Source organism: Epinephelus fuscoguttatus, linkage group LG15, assembly GCF_011397635.1.
Source record: "Epinephelus fuscoguttatus linkage group LG15, E.fuscoguttatus.final_Chr_v1".
Lineage (NCBI taxonomy): Eukaryota > Metazoa > Chordata > Actinopteri > Perciformes > Serranidae > Epinephelus > Epinephelus fuscoguttatus.
This window is the reverse complement of record NC_064766.1, coordinates 25,304,407-25,317,700: the sequence shown is the minus strand read 5'-3', so window position 1 is coordinate 25,317,700 and position 13,294 is coordinate 25,304,407. Positions and strand designations below refer to the sequence as shown.

The following is a 13,294-nucleotide window of genomic DNA, read 5'->3' as shown; positions in this document are numbered from 1 at the left end:
CCACAGTGTACCCATCTTCTGATGGCTACTTCCAGCAGGATAACGCACCACGTCACAAAGCTCACATCATCTCAAACTGGTTTCTTGAACATGACAATGAGTTCACTGTACTCCAATGGCCTCCACAGTCACCAGATCTCAATCCAATAAAGTGTAGGCTGATCCTGGCTGATTACCATGAATGCGCACAGAGCAGTACTGGAAACTTAATGAACATCAAGTGAAATGTGGTTTGTTTACACTGTGCTTCTTATTGGGTTAAATAGAGGTGAACACTTAAAGCTCTTTGACTCGTTATTAGTGTTTATATTGAGTTTGTAATCCTTAATGTCCGACCTGCAGAGACACCTTAGACACCAGGAACCCCAATCCTCTTACAGCAGCTAATCACAGCTAACCTCATTATGTTATAGAATAATAACAATAATGTTTACACTGCAGTTTCCAGCATTGCCAGCTCATGATACAGCACTTAATCTTATTAGTGATTCTGAATAGCTCGTGCTCTAGTTAACACAATTCATTTGGGTCTCATTAAAGTGTTTATAATGAATAAAGAAGCAACTTAATGTGCCGCTGTAGTGACCTGTGATGGTTGAGAACATCATTAGAATCACCAGCCGTTAAAGTGTAGGCTGATCCTGGCTGATTACCATGAATGCGCACAGAGCAGTACTGGAAACTTAATGAACATCAAGTGAAATGTGGTTTGTTTACACTGTGCTTCTTATTGTAATTACATCTCATATAAAGCCAACAGCTGCACACATTATGTAGTTTTATTTACTGTGATCAGACATCAAGTACAGTACAAAAAAATACAGTGTAGGTGGGTTCACATTTATGGATTCAACTACTCATTATACCAAACTGACCCTATGTGTCTGTGTGTCGTTACTCTTAATGACTTGTGCTATTTCAATAAAAGAACTGACAAATTTCCATGGATACCACGTGTACATATCAGCAGCCTTGTCAAGTTTTAATACATTTTACACGCAATTCGCATTATGGGAATTAAACGATCAGTGACCTGACACTAATTTAGTTATGATTCTATTTCATTTATTTAAATGACCAAGCTCCAGAAATACAACACAGGATGTGCGACCCTGTCATTTACTGTAAGCCATGTTAGATATACAAATGATCTGCTCGGTTGTGATTTGGTGGCTCATGCTAATTACGTGTTCTCACAGTCTGGAAACAAGTCTAAAAATAGACTGTCTATTAAGTGCTGACTGCAAAATCAAAGAAAGGTTAACTAAGTTCAGCAGATAATGATGCGAGTGCTGCGACAGGAGAAGCAACTTTCTGTATCCATCACCTCTAAAGTCCACATCTCACACAGCTTCAAATGACCTAAAGTACGTCTTCATTACGTTGATGTTTGATTATGAGACCATGGGCCCCTGGGCACAGATATGCAAGGCCCCACCAACTCTCCTACAGAGGCGCAAGACACACAGACTGGGTGGTGGTTTTGTGTCCCCTTATGGATGTTTTGTGCCTCTTTGAGCTAGTTTTATGCCTATTTGAGGTTGTTTTGTGTCCCTTTTTAATCTTTGTGTGTCTCTCTGTGGTTGTTGTGTGCCTCTTTGAAGTAATTTTGTGCTTCTTTGAGGTAGTTTTGTGTCCCTCTGCAGTCGTTGTGTGTCTCTCTGTGGTTGTTTTGTGCCTCTTTGAAGTAATTATGTGCTTCTTTGAGGTAGTTTTGTGTTCCTTTGTAGTTGTTTTATGTCTCTTTGTGGATGTTTTGTGCCTCTTTGAAGTAATTTTGTGTCTTCTGTCATTTTGTGTCTCTTTGTAGTTATGTTGTGTCTCCTTGTGGCTGTTTTGTGCCTCTTTGAAGTTGTTTTGTGTCCCTCTGTAGTCGTTTTATGTCTCCTTGTGGTTGTTTTGTGAATTTTTGTTTTGTTTTGTGTCTCTTTGTAGATGTTTTGTGCCACTTTGAGGTAGTTTTGTGTTCCTTTGTAGTCTTTGTGCGTCTCCTTGTGGTTGTTTTGTGCCTCTTTGAGCTAGTTATGTCTCCCTTTGTAGTTGTTTTGTTTCTCCTTTTGCATGTTTTGTGCCTGTTTGAAGTAATTTTGTATCTTTTTGTTTTGTTTTGTGTCTCTTTGTATTAATTTTGTGTCTCCTTGTGTTTTTTTTTTTTTTTTTTTGTCTTTTTGGCAAGTCAAGGCAGCTTTATTGTATAGAACATTTCAAAAGTGCTTTACAGAGCAATAAAATATAAAGCCTAATAAAGGACACAGATTTACAATAAAAGAGTAAAGAAAAAAAATACAAAGGGTAAAATGAATCACTGAATGATTTGCAATTAAAAGAAATCACCATTGAAATTAGCAAAAGAGCAGAGAAGAGGTGCAAGGATAAAAAAAAATACCAGAATAAAGCTGCAGCGCAGTTAAAATCAATGTAAGTATTTGAAAAATAAAAATTACAGTGCTGTGCAAGAATTAAATAAATATTTGATTGGATAAAAGGCAGCGGCGAACAGATAAGTCTTCGACCTTGATTTAAAAGAGATGAGAGGTTGTGCAGCCCTGCAGTTTTCTGGGAGTATATTCCAGATATGTGGTACATAAAAACTGAATGCTGCTTCTCCATGTTAAAGTTTGGCTCTTGGGACACAAAGCAGGTCTAGATGGTTCATAGTGTAGCAGAAGGTCAGAAATGTATTTGGGCCCTATTCTATTCAGTGCTTTGTAAACCAACAGCCGTATTTTGAAGTTGATTCACTGATTGCAGCCATTTGGGTCTATTTGAGATAATTTTGTGCCTTTTTCGTCATTTGTCAAGTCAAGTCAACTTATTTACATAGCACTTTAAACACAAACATAGCTGATCCGAAGTGCTCTTACAGCACACAGAAGAGCAAAGCAAGAGAAAGAAGAGGAACGTAAAAGTTTGTAGTCATTTTGAATCCTCCTGTGGTTGTTTTGTGTCTTTTTGCAGTTGTTGGGGTCTCTTTAAGGTAATTTTGTGTCTTTTTTGGTCGTTTTCCGTCGCTTTGTAGTCATTTTGTGTCTCTTTGCAGTTCCTTTGCATCTCTCTGTGGTCTTTTTATGTCTCTTTGTGGTCATTTTGAGTCTGTCCTGACTGGTAAGTGTTTATTTGACATTTCATATTTTGCAGGTGAAGGCCAGGGGGGCCCTGAAACTCTGAGCCCCTGGGCCTGTGCCCTGTAGGCCCGTTCAATAATCCTAGAGGTTAGAGAGTGAGGCTTATGAATGATTCTCATATCTGTTTCATCTGTGAACATGAGTGTGGAAGGTGAATTATTGAGAATCTCATGTTCCGCTTGTTCAAAGTATAGTGCCCTTGAGCGAGGCACTTTTCATTCAACCATCTGCAGCAGTGTGGCCTTCAGGAGCATGTAACCATGTAATCAGTAAAACACTGAAGACTTTATACATCTGAAAGGCCGAGATACAAAACATTAGCATGCACACATGAAGATTTAAGTGGAATTTACTGAATGATTTTCAAATTAAAATAATTTCAAGGGGCAATTAATTTCTACAATTGCTCAGTGACTAACATTGTCATTTAACTGTAAAGCAAGAATTTTCTGTCTGTATGTGTGTGTCCTTCACACAGTTTGAGAACTACTCATCCGATCTATGTATGTTACATGTGGTGGGAGTGTTGCTGGTGTACTTGGGACATGCAACATGTTTATGAATAAACTTTGTATAAACAAGCAAACAAGCATTTCTCACTAGAGTATTCCGTAGTGTGTCTGACTGCAAGTAGCCGCAACTTGGGTGCGTTTTTTGGCTGTGAACAACTGCCACTCTACCTAGTGGATGTTTCCAGCCGGTGGCACTGAATGAAAAGTCAGGGGATCACCAAAGTCATTACGGATCACTTTCTGGGCATCATGAATGTCTGTACTGATTTAACGGCAATCAGTCTAAGTGTTGTGGAGACATTTCACAATAAACTGTCCACCTCATGGTGGAGCTAAGGGTAAAGTCAGAGAGGTTCATCCTCTGGGGACCATAAAGCGCCATTTCCACCAGACACTTTCAGTATGGTACCTTTGGAACTAAAAGTAACCCTTCAGACATGGTACCTAGACCCTAGAGTTTCCACTGCAAACAGTACCTTTAAATGTGGACGGGGTTGATGTAATTCTACCCTGTTTTCTTTCAGCAACAAGCAAAGCTCTCGCGAGATGACGTCACACACAGCCGGGAGGAAGTGAAGGGTAAGGGAAACGCTTTGTATGGCATTTACAGAGATAGCACTGGCGATCTGAACCGGTCAGTGGCGAAAAAAAGCACTTTTAATGCGCAAACTTATACGGGACACATTTGCCCCCATATCTACCTCGCGGCTGCCGGCTGCATCCACCTCCCTCAATACTGAACCAGTTTTAAAATTAGTTCTATCTATGAATCATACTCACACATACACATGGGGAAATAAGGCCCAGGTTGAAAAATACCGAAGTTATCCTTTAAGGCGTGCTGATTGATTCACGTCGTCAGCATGTGCATTGAGTAACAAGTTAACGTTCCACCTTAAAAGTCGTCGGTGTCGGCCCAGTGACTTGAGTTATTTTTTCTCCAACTGCAGCTGCTGCAAGAGGCAGCAAAACATCCTTTCATTTTATAGTCACAGTCTACTAATATATGTAAAACTCTGCATGGTATGAACAGTGGTTACATGAGCCTCAAAACCAGCCACAACTCAGCCCTGAGTAGAGTGACTGTCCTCTACTGACCAATCAACAGACTGCAGTGTTCACAGCTCCACCTTTTAGTACCAGATCTGTGTGCTAGGTACCCCAACAGAGGGGGGACCAAAAATGAAAATGGAAAAAAGGGTGTCAAACTGAACTGATTTGTACCGCACTGCTTGGTGGAAACGGGGCTTAACTGTCTGTAAAAAATATATCATAGCAATTCATGCAGGAGTTGTTGAGATATTTTAGTCCATCTGACCAACAGATTATTTCCATCAGCACAGCTATGCTAGAGTGGCTAAGGACTGGGCACACCAATGTGACATACCTCAGTATCACATTGTATGAGCCAGGGAGAGAGATGTCAAATTCAAGCAAAACTACTGTTTAATATCTGGACTTCTGCTATAAGGTAAAAGTTTCTTGTCTGAAGCTACTTTTTAGTAAACGTGGGCTGATTCCTCGCCCACCGTGAACTGGACAGGAGCAGAGGGATCCTCACAGGTCAACAGTAAACACACACACACATTAGCATTCACACTCATTTTTGTAAATTAGAGTCTTCGGTTTACAGACCCTGCCTTGCAAGACTTTGGAATGTGGGAGAAAATTGCAGCACCTACACAAAAGAAACCCACATGAATACAGACAGAATATGGATTTTCTTAAGGCTGGATGTGCTGCGTCCATGTTGCAGTGACCTTTGTCATTGTGAACACACAGTGAACACACAATGTAAAGATAGCTGGTAGTGATTTGTGTGAGTATGTGGGAGTAAACAGTACAGTTTGCCAGTGTCCTTTGGCCCCTCATGTTCATGGCTATGAATCACCAGGTGCAGTATGTTGCTGCTGTTTTCTGGTTACAAAATACAACACAACATCATTCATCTTGATACACTGCAAAAGAGTAACTACATTAGAGACATATTATTGGAAACATGTGAGGTATACTTCTTTAATTTGACATTAAAAACACCAAATATCATTTTTGACATCAGAGCGAGACTCTGGCTTGAATTCAACTTTTCATGTGTGAGAGGAAGTTTAGTCTTACTTTAATGTGCTTTCACTCTGTTACTCCCAGAGAGAGTTAGCCGAGTACGCTGCATGCTGGGAATGCATATCCATTCATTTTCTACACTTTCTTATCCTAGGCAGGTTTGCAGAGGGGCTGCTGGAGTCTGTCCCAGCATGCATTGATCCGGTACACCCCCAACAGGTCACCAGTCTATCATAAGGCTAACACATACAGCACAGGTAGAAAACCATGTACGTTCATTTTCATACCTACAGGCATGTCCAGCCCAGCCACCAGAGGAAGATCTAGCAATGAAAAACCACAGATACGTTACATCTGCATCTGTATGTTTCATATTGTTGTTTCTGCAGTGACGTAGTTCTGATTACGTTTATGAGCTGAGCTGCAGACCACCTTTCACTCAAAGAAATAATTTTGTCTATTTTGTCCAGCTAAGGCATTTCAATTACATATAAAATTTCCATCCAGTTGAGTTACGCAAATTTAACTTTCACCTAAAAGGTAACATTTATGCAAGGTGGGGGCGGCAAGGAGTCCAGTCTCACTCCAAAGTTGTTGAAACCCAGTGATTGTTCAGTGACTTACGGCATTAGAAACCAACGAAAGTAGGTGTCCTTTAACGCCGGCATTATACGTGGCCGGTTGCGGTTATAGTTTAAAAGTGCCTGGCAGCATCGGGGGGAAACGTGACACGACAAGAATCAAAGTTAAGGTAGTAAAAGTCCAAGTAGGGTGGGCGGGAGTAGTGGTGGATGGGTCTAACAGACACAGTGGTGTTCACGTCCCGTAAGATTCTAAAACCAAACTTTTTTTCCTAAACCTAACCACGAGTTTTTGTTGTTGAAGGAATAAAAAACTTCAATTTGTGGTGTTGTACCGACATAGTGCTTTTATTTTGAAAGAGACTGTATGTAAACGTTAAATCTCCTGTGAAAACGGAAGTGTATTTTGAAAGAAGACAATGCATGTAACAGGCAGAACTTGACACGGTGTCCCAGAACGTCAACAACCAATGCACCCAGGGTACCTTGCACGTCACATGTGGACGTAGAAAGCCCATGAGCAAATGTCAATATGTGACGTAGGTCCTGGATGATGTGTTCAGGCCTGTGTATATGACAACAGAGTGAAAATTTTGAATTTCCCCATCAGAGATTAGTGAAGTATATCTTCCTCTTCTTCTTCTTTGACAATAATAAAGTTTATGTAATTACTGTTAATAAATTTTGTACTTTTCAAATGTGTTTAATTTACTTGAATAAAGTTTGTATAATTACTGTTATTAACAATAATTACAAGTAAATTCGAGCCAAATACAGACTCTGCATATCCCATGTGAATGCCCTACATGAAACAAAGACGTGGTGGGTAATGTCTTCATCACATTAGATCCCCTGGTAATACTAGTCCCGTGCGAATAGGGCTTTAGTCTTGTTTTGTTCACTATGGTGCCTCCTGCTGTGTGTGATTGAAGAAAAGCACAAGGTAGATTTACAAGCATCATTTCAAGAGCAAAGCATAATGTACATTTTTAATGATTTATCATTGAGGTACTGCTCAATATAACATATTAACTTTTCACTTTAGAAATTTAATGTAATACAAATTTCAATAGGCTATAGTCCTCTTTCATGGTAGAGCAGGAGGCAGGGGGGTGGATGGGTCAAACAAACCTGGACTTTCACCCGTGAGCCCCCTGTTTGCTTCCATGTGAATGCTGAGCCAACCTGTGATGTCCTTTTTTAAACCTGACTGCATGCTTTTGTTGCACAAGGAGATTAATGTAAAAAATTGCTGTTTTACCTACATCGTAAGTGTATTTTGAAAAAGACTGTATATATGTAACAAATGTAAATTGTAAGGCTGCCCCTGATAGTCAACCAAATGTTAGTGGACCAGAAAGGTCATTGGTCGAAAAGATTTCACTGGACACTTAGTCGCAGGAAAAAAATAAAAAAGAAATGTGAAACTCTATTAGGAGCTGCGCCTTGTCAAAACAAATCAAAACCTATATGACTGGACCATGTGGGAATTTAATTTGAAAGGACAGACACAGGAAGTGGCCACGCTCAGCAGTCAGACAGGAGTCAGGTTTATTCCACAGGCTAGTTGATAACATGTCGGGCAGGAAATCCAAAGTGTGGGATCATTTTGAGAAGGTGAAGGACGAACCCAAGGTGATATATAAACTCATCTTCATTGGTCGACTACAAACATGACGTATCATCTGAAACATGGAAGTAGCTACATGCCCATTAGCCACTTAGCACAATCATTACTGCTTTGCCCACAGCGTCATTAACAGGCGGCTCGCTCAGTGTGTGACGTGCACTTGTAGATAAAATATAGGTCTATATTAATGAAGGTTCATTAGTACGGTTTGTATTTCTCTGTAATGTAGCACAGTGTTAACAATGTTACTGATACTATTCTTTCTCACACCTTGAACTCGAAACCATTGTATTGCCCCGCCCAAAATATATTATTTAATAATTGGGTGAAGGTAGGTAGTTGTGGGACGTATCCCAATCCCCTCCCACCTGCCCTACTCAGACTTTTGCCCCCTTAACTTACGTTGTTGTCCGGCTGCGTTTCCCCCTGACGCCGCCAGGTGCTGTTACACAATAGCGGCAACTGGCCACGAATCATGATGAGAGCTATTTTGTCATTGTCTGATGCTGGAACCCACTGCCCAAGCGCAGGAATTCGACGACTTCGCAGTGAGTCCAGTTTGGACACAAACAGTAGTTTCCTAGTTAAAAGTCCTGTGTTTGTTGGACCCACCTGTCCACCTCAACCATGTCCCAGCACAGATTTGTTGCGCTTTATACCACGTCACATGACTTCCATCTTTGCTACAGTCATAATTACTACAGCCAGTAGAGGATGCTGCCTAACAATAAATGGAATTTATTAGTAGTAATAAGCTGCTTGCACAAACGACCTATATGGCTGTTTTCTTAGTGGGGGCTGGCATTCCTCAGTACAGATTTCCTGTATGCAGTCGATGTGCCATGTTATCATCCTGCATGATTTTCATTGTAGACCAGGTTGGCCATTCACGGAACTGTAGTTTTTTGGTACTTCATTTTTCAGCCCTGGAGGCTGCTGCTTGGTTAGAATCTGTTTTCAAGTCTTTGGTCATTTGTTCCTGTACATCTTCCATCTGAGCAAAGTTGGGCAAGTCAGACATCGGGTCAACCACATCACATGTGTAAGTTGGGGGATCACAAACCTCAATGAATGATGCCTCCGCTTTCTATTTTTCAGATTAAATTTCAGACTTGAAAAACATCTATGCTAATCATCCCTATAACCATGCATTTCAAATGGTGCCCTTGTTGAGATGTATCAACACAACATCTTCCCTGTGGTGGAAGGAGTGGTGTTTTGCCCTAATTAACCCACTTAGATTGTATCCGAGGCCAAGATTAAACGATACCTTTCATTCTGTGCCAGCAGTCAGCCTCATTTGTCTTCAGGACACAATCTTCCCCGTTTTAAGTCAAGGGTAAAAGAACAACTCACTGGGTGGTTTACCAATTGTATAACTCAGAGACTGGCCAACTGAGGCGACACAGGACAGAAGCACACCAGCGCTCGCTTATGAATCAACGACTTGTGCATCAGTCTGCCAGTTTCTTTCTGTTCTTTTTGTTTCTTTGTCTCTGCGTGTGGAGAGAGCGGAGGGGGGAGACCATCATATGACGTGATTTACTTTCAATGGAGAAAAACGCTATCACAAAAAACAGGAAATTAGATAGGTGAGGCATTCTTCTCCTCTTCAAAAAAGTCCATCTTTGGTATTCATGTGAGCCCGTGAGGGGGCCGTCGACGTACCTCCCTTCTAATATTCAGGAGGATTAACTCTGGGTGTGATAGAGGACACCCTTCATTTCCCACATTCCTGTTATAAGAACTAATTAACAGGCAGCAAAAACATTCAGCCTCAAATATTCATTCTATTCAATTCAAAAGACTTGCAGAGACCACTCATCCTGAAAATGTCAGTTTGTGCCCAATAGATTTTTTTTTTGGCAAAGTGAATTAGTCAGTACTTCAAACTGTGTGTCAGTCAAGCACTTGAGTAATGAATAAGTAATTCAGGTGTTTGCTATCTAAAGGAGGAATAGATCAGTTGGAGAGATCTTCAAAATGCAGCCATATCGCTCACTGACAGAAGAAAGGAGAACAATCGATGGATCAGATTTAAACCTTTAATCAGAATGTCTTTTTTTTCAGCAAGGACTTTCTGACAACTGATAAACAAGACGCGTTTTGCATGCAGTCGATAATGTTTGCGGGGCCGTTAGACTCAGTCGGACCGATTTAACAATTAACTTTTCACCCCGCACCAAAGGCTATACTTAGAGCTTGTCAGCTTTTGACCACACACTTATACGAATTAAAGCAATCCAGATATATCGTTAAGCTTTCAGCATGAATCTTTCCTGCTGTTTCCCAGACTTCTATCACACATGGCTGTTTTAGATTCTACTCACAGAAAACCAAGGGTAGATAACAAGCTGAGACTGATCCTCTGTAAGTTAACTGATTAAGAAAACCGGGCTCTGAGTCCAAACAAAAACAGATATAAAGTTTCCATATTAAACCTTATAAAGCTTGGTTTTCCTCTGCAAGAAGTTTGTGCTCCGAGCTCTACTAAAGTAATTTTTATTCTATTTGCGTGAAAACTGTATGGTGTCCTGATAGTGACACATTACAAATGACTGTAATGCAGAAAACGATAGAAATGGATGTGTGGGTGCTGTCATTTAATGGATGCAACTTGAAAATAATTAAGCTTAAGAACTTTATCTCGTATAAAAGATAATGTGGGACTATTGAATCTTAAGTGGAAACAGGACGTCCAGAACACTTTTGAGGTTCCTTAAAGGTCAAATCTGTGATCACAGCTTTATTTATACAGAGATTTATTGGACCGAATATATAATCCATCAATCAGAAAATTATTAATTGAGCTTTTCTAATACAAGGCCTGTCATTATATGACAGAGAGAATTTATGATGTGTTATACAACAGCCAAAAATAGCTTGATTAATTACAGTACAGGACTATTGTACTACATATCACTGGAGTTGCCACGAAACAGGACTTTGAATTACAATGAATGCTAATGGGTTAAGTTTCTAAAATCTTACTTTTTTATAAAAGTCAAGCTCCTCTTTGGCTTTTTTCCAACAGAATTCTCAAAATGAGTTTAAACTGCATCTGTAAGGGTTCAGCTACTGGACGAAAGAAGCTGTGAACACAGCGTTGCCATGTCATATCAAGTTGATATGACGAATTTGTTAGTGAACATGTGCTTTCTTACACATTCAGCCGACATGGAGCAACACTGCATTTATTTGGAGTCATGTTTCTGTCAACCTAATGAATGTAAATATTCACTCTCTTTGAACTCTGTTTTTGGTCACTACCAACTCCTGAGCAGAATATTTGCCTCTTTAGCTGCTAAATACTTCCCTGTTAGTTGCTAACTGTGTGGGTCTGCTGAGCAGGTAATGTACAGTGGGGTTTTGGGAACTGTTTTGCTAAAAAAAAAAAAAAAAAAGACCTATACTATAGCCCTGTTTCCACCGAGCAGTGCAGTACAGTATAGTTTGGTATGTTTTTGTCTGTAAAGTCAAGAGTTAGTAGATACTTTTGTAGGTCAGCAGAATCATTTTATTGTTCCAGGCTTCTTTTTTTCACTCTGGTATTAAAATAGCTTCTGACAAACGCAGAGCTTGTTTATGACGCTGAACATATGATGGTGATCTTAACTGCAGCTTAATAGTGCAAAGTTTATTTTATATCTGGAGTGATATCTGACAGTGTGGCTGATTTTACACTCTGATTCCATCACTGCAGCTCAGAATAACATCAGACACCTGTGTGATGAGAACTGGATATAAAAACAAAATACTGTCCCCATTTTTGGTCCCCCCTCTGTTGGGGTACCTAGCACACAGATCTGGTACTAAAAGGTGGAGCTGTGAACACTGCAGTCTGTTGATTGGTCAATAGAGGACAGTCACTCTGCTCAGGGCTGAGTTGTGGCTGGTTTTGAAGCCTGTGTAACCACTGTTCGTACATCTCCACCAAACTCCTCTGCACCAGTGACGGCTGTGGCCTGAGACATTGTGTTTTTTGGGGTTGTCCGTCCATCTATTCCATTCTCGTGAACACCATAACTTGAGAACACCTTGAGGGAATTTTCTCAAATTTGGCACAAACTTCCACCTAGACTCAACAATGAATACTGGTAATATTGGTGGTTGAAGTCACTGTGACCTCATGAAACATGTTTTTTTTTTTTTGCCATAAATCAAGAATCCACGGGGCGTTGGTGGCTTAGTGGTAGAGCAGGCGCCCCATGTACAAGGCTGTTGCCGCAGCGGCCCGGGTTCGAATCCAGCCTGTGGCCCTTTGCTGTATGTCACTTCCTCTCTCTCTCCCCCTTTCACGCTTGTCTTTCCTATCAAATAAAGGCTAAATGCCCAAAAAATATCTTTAAAAAAAAAAAATCAAGAATCCATAAGCACTCCAGTTAAAGTCTCGCGTGCAGTCATTTTTTAGCTAAAAAGAGCCACCTGCTATGCTTGGAAACAACGCCAGTGAGAGATGGTGTGAGTAAATCAAAACAGTAAAGCTGCATGAGGCTGTAAAACCAAAACAATGAGCCAAAAGACACTAAAACGTTCCATAAAGCTGATGTGAACTGCTAGCCTGGAAATCCAGACCCAAATCTAGAAAGATTTAGGGTCTGGCCATGAGTGATGCAAATGGCCCAACTCGAGGGGCGGCACCAAGCATGCATTTGAAAATATCACTGCACGCAATTGGATAACACTACGACCAATCAGAGCAATACACAGGGTGACGTATCCAGAGCGCTACCAGGGGAGCTAACTGGTAGATTAGACTCTTGCTGTATCCGGTCGGCAAAGGACCGCAAGGACGTCCTTGCAAAGGAAAGATTTGAGCGGCGTCTTCTGTTCCTCTTTTAGAGAAAAAGCCAAGTCTAACTCGTTCATTGTAGCAGCCAAAGCCGTTTCAAACAACTGGTGTTCATCTGTAGCTATCTTGCAGTGTTTACTGACTGATTCCAGACTTCATTGTCGCAGCGCTGTCGTCTTCTGTTTAGCTCGCCTCTGGCCCGCCTATATCAGATACACCGATGTGATTGGTGCAGCTCGGCTCCAACGGCATGGGTAATGAGCATCATTACTGATTGCCAGAGTGACTCGCTGAGCAAATTCAAACTGGGCTCTTTTGAGAACTCTGGATTTGGGTGATAATTTTCTGTACATGCATCCCCTTTCACATTACTCATGGTCACTTTATCTGTTTATCTATAAAAATATTACATAGTGCAGCTTTAAATATAACTGAGGAAAATTAGGCCACAAAATTAATGTTGATATGGCAAACAGCACCAGGTTGTATTGTATCTGAGAGCAGGTTGCTTGTTAAGGTAACAGTCTTTAATCTGTCAACCCGTCTGTCCCCTGAAGAGAAATAAGCCTGTATGAAAAATTAATTAAACTAAA

At 40.6% G+C, this 13,294-nt stretch overlaps 1 long non-coding RNA gene across 1 annotated transcript in view; it reads right to left on the bottom strand.

Annotated features, from left to right (window-relative positions):
* Positions 1–11,780, bottom strand: part of LOC125902144 (uncharacterized) — a 41,815-nt gene extending 30,035 nt beyond the window's left edge. The window contains exon 1 of the long non-coding RNA XR_007451060.1: positions 11,703–11,780. This is a non-coding gene — a long non-coding RNA (uncharacterized LOC125902144). The remainder of the gene's footprint in view (positions 1–11,702) is intronic.
* Between the last annotated feature and the right edge of the window lie 1,514 nt (positions 11,781–13,294).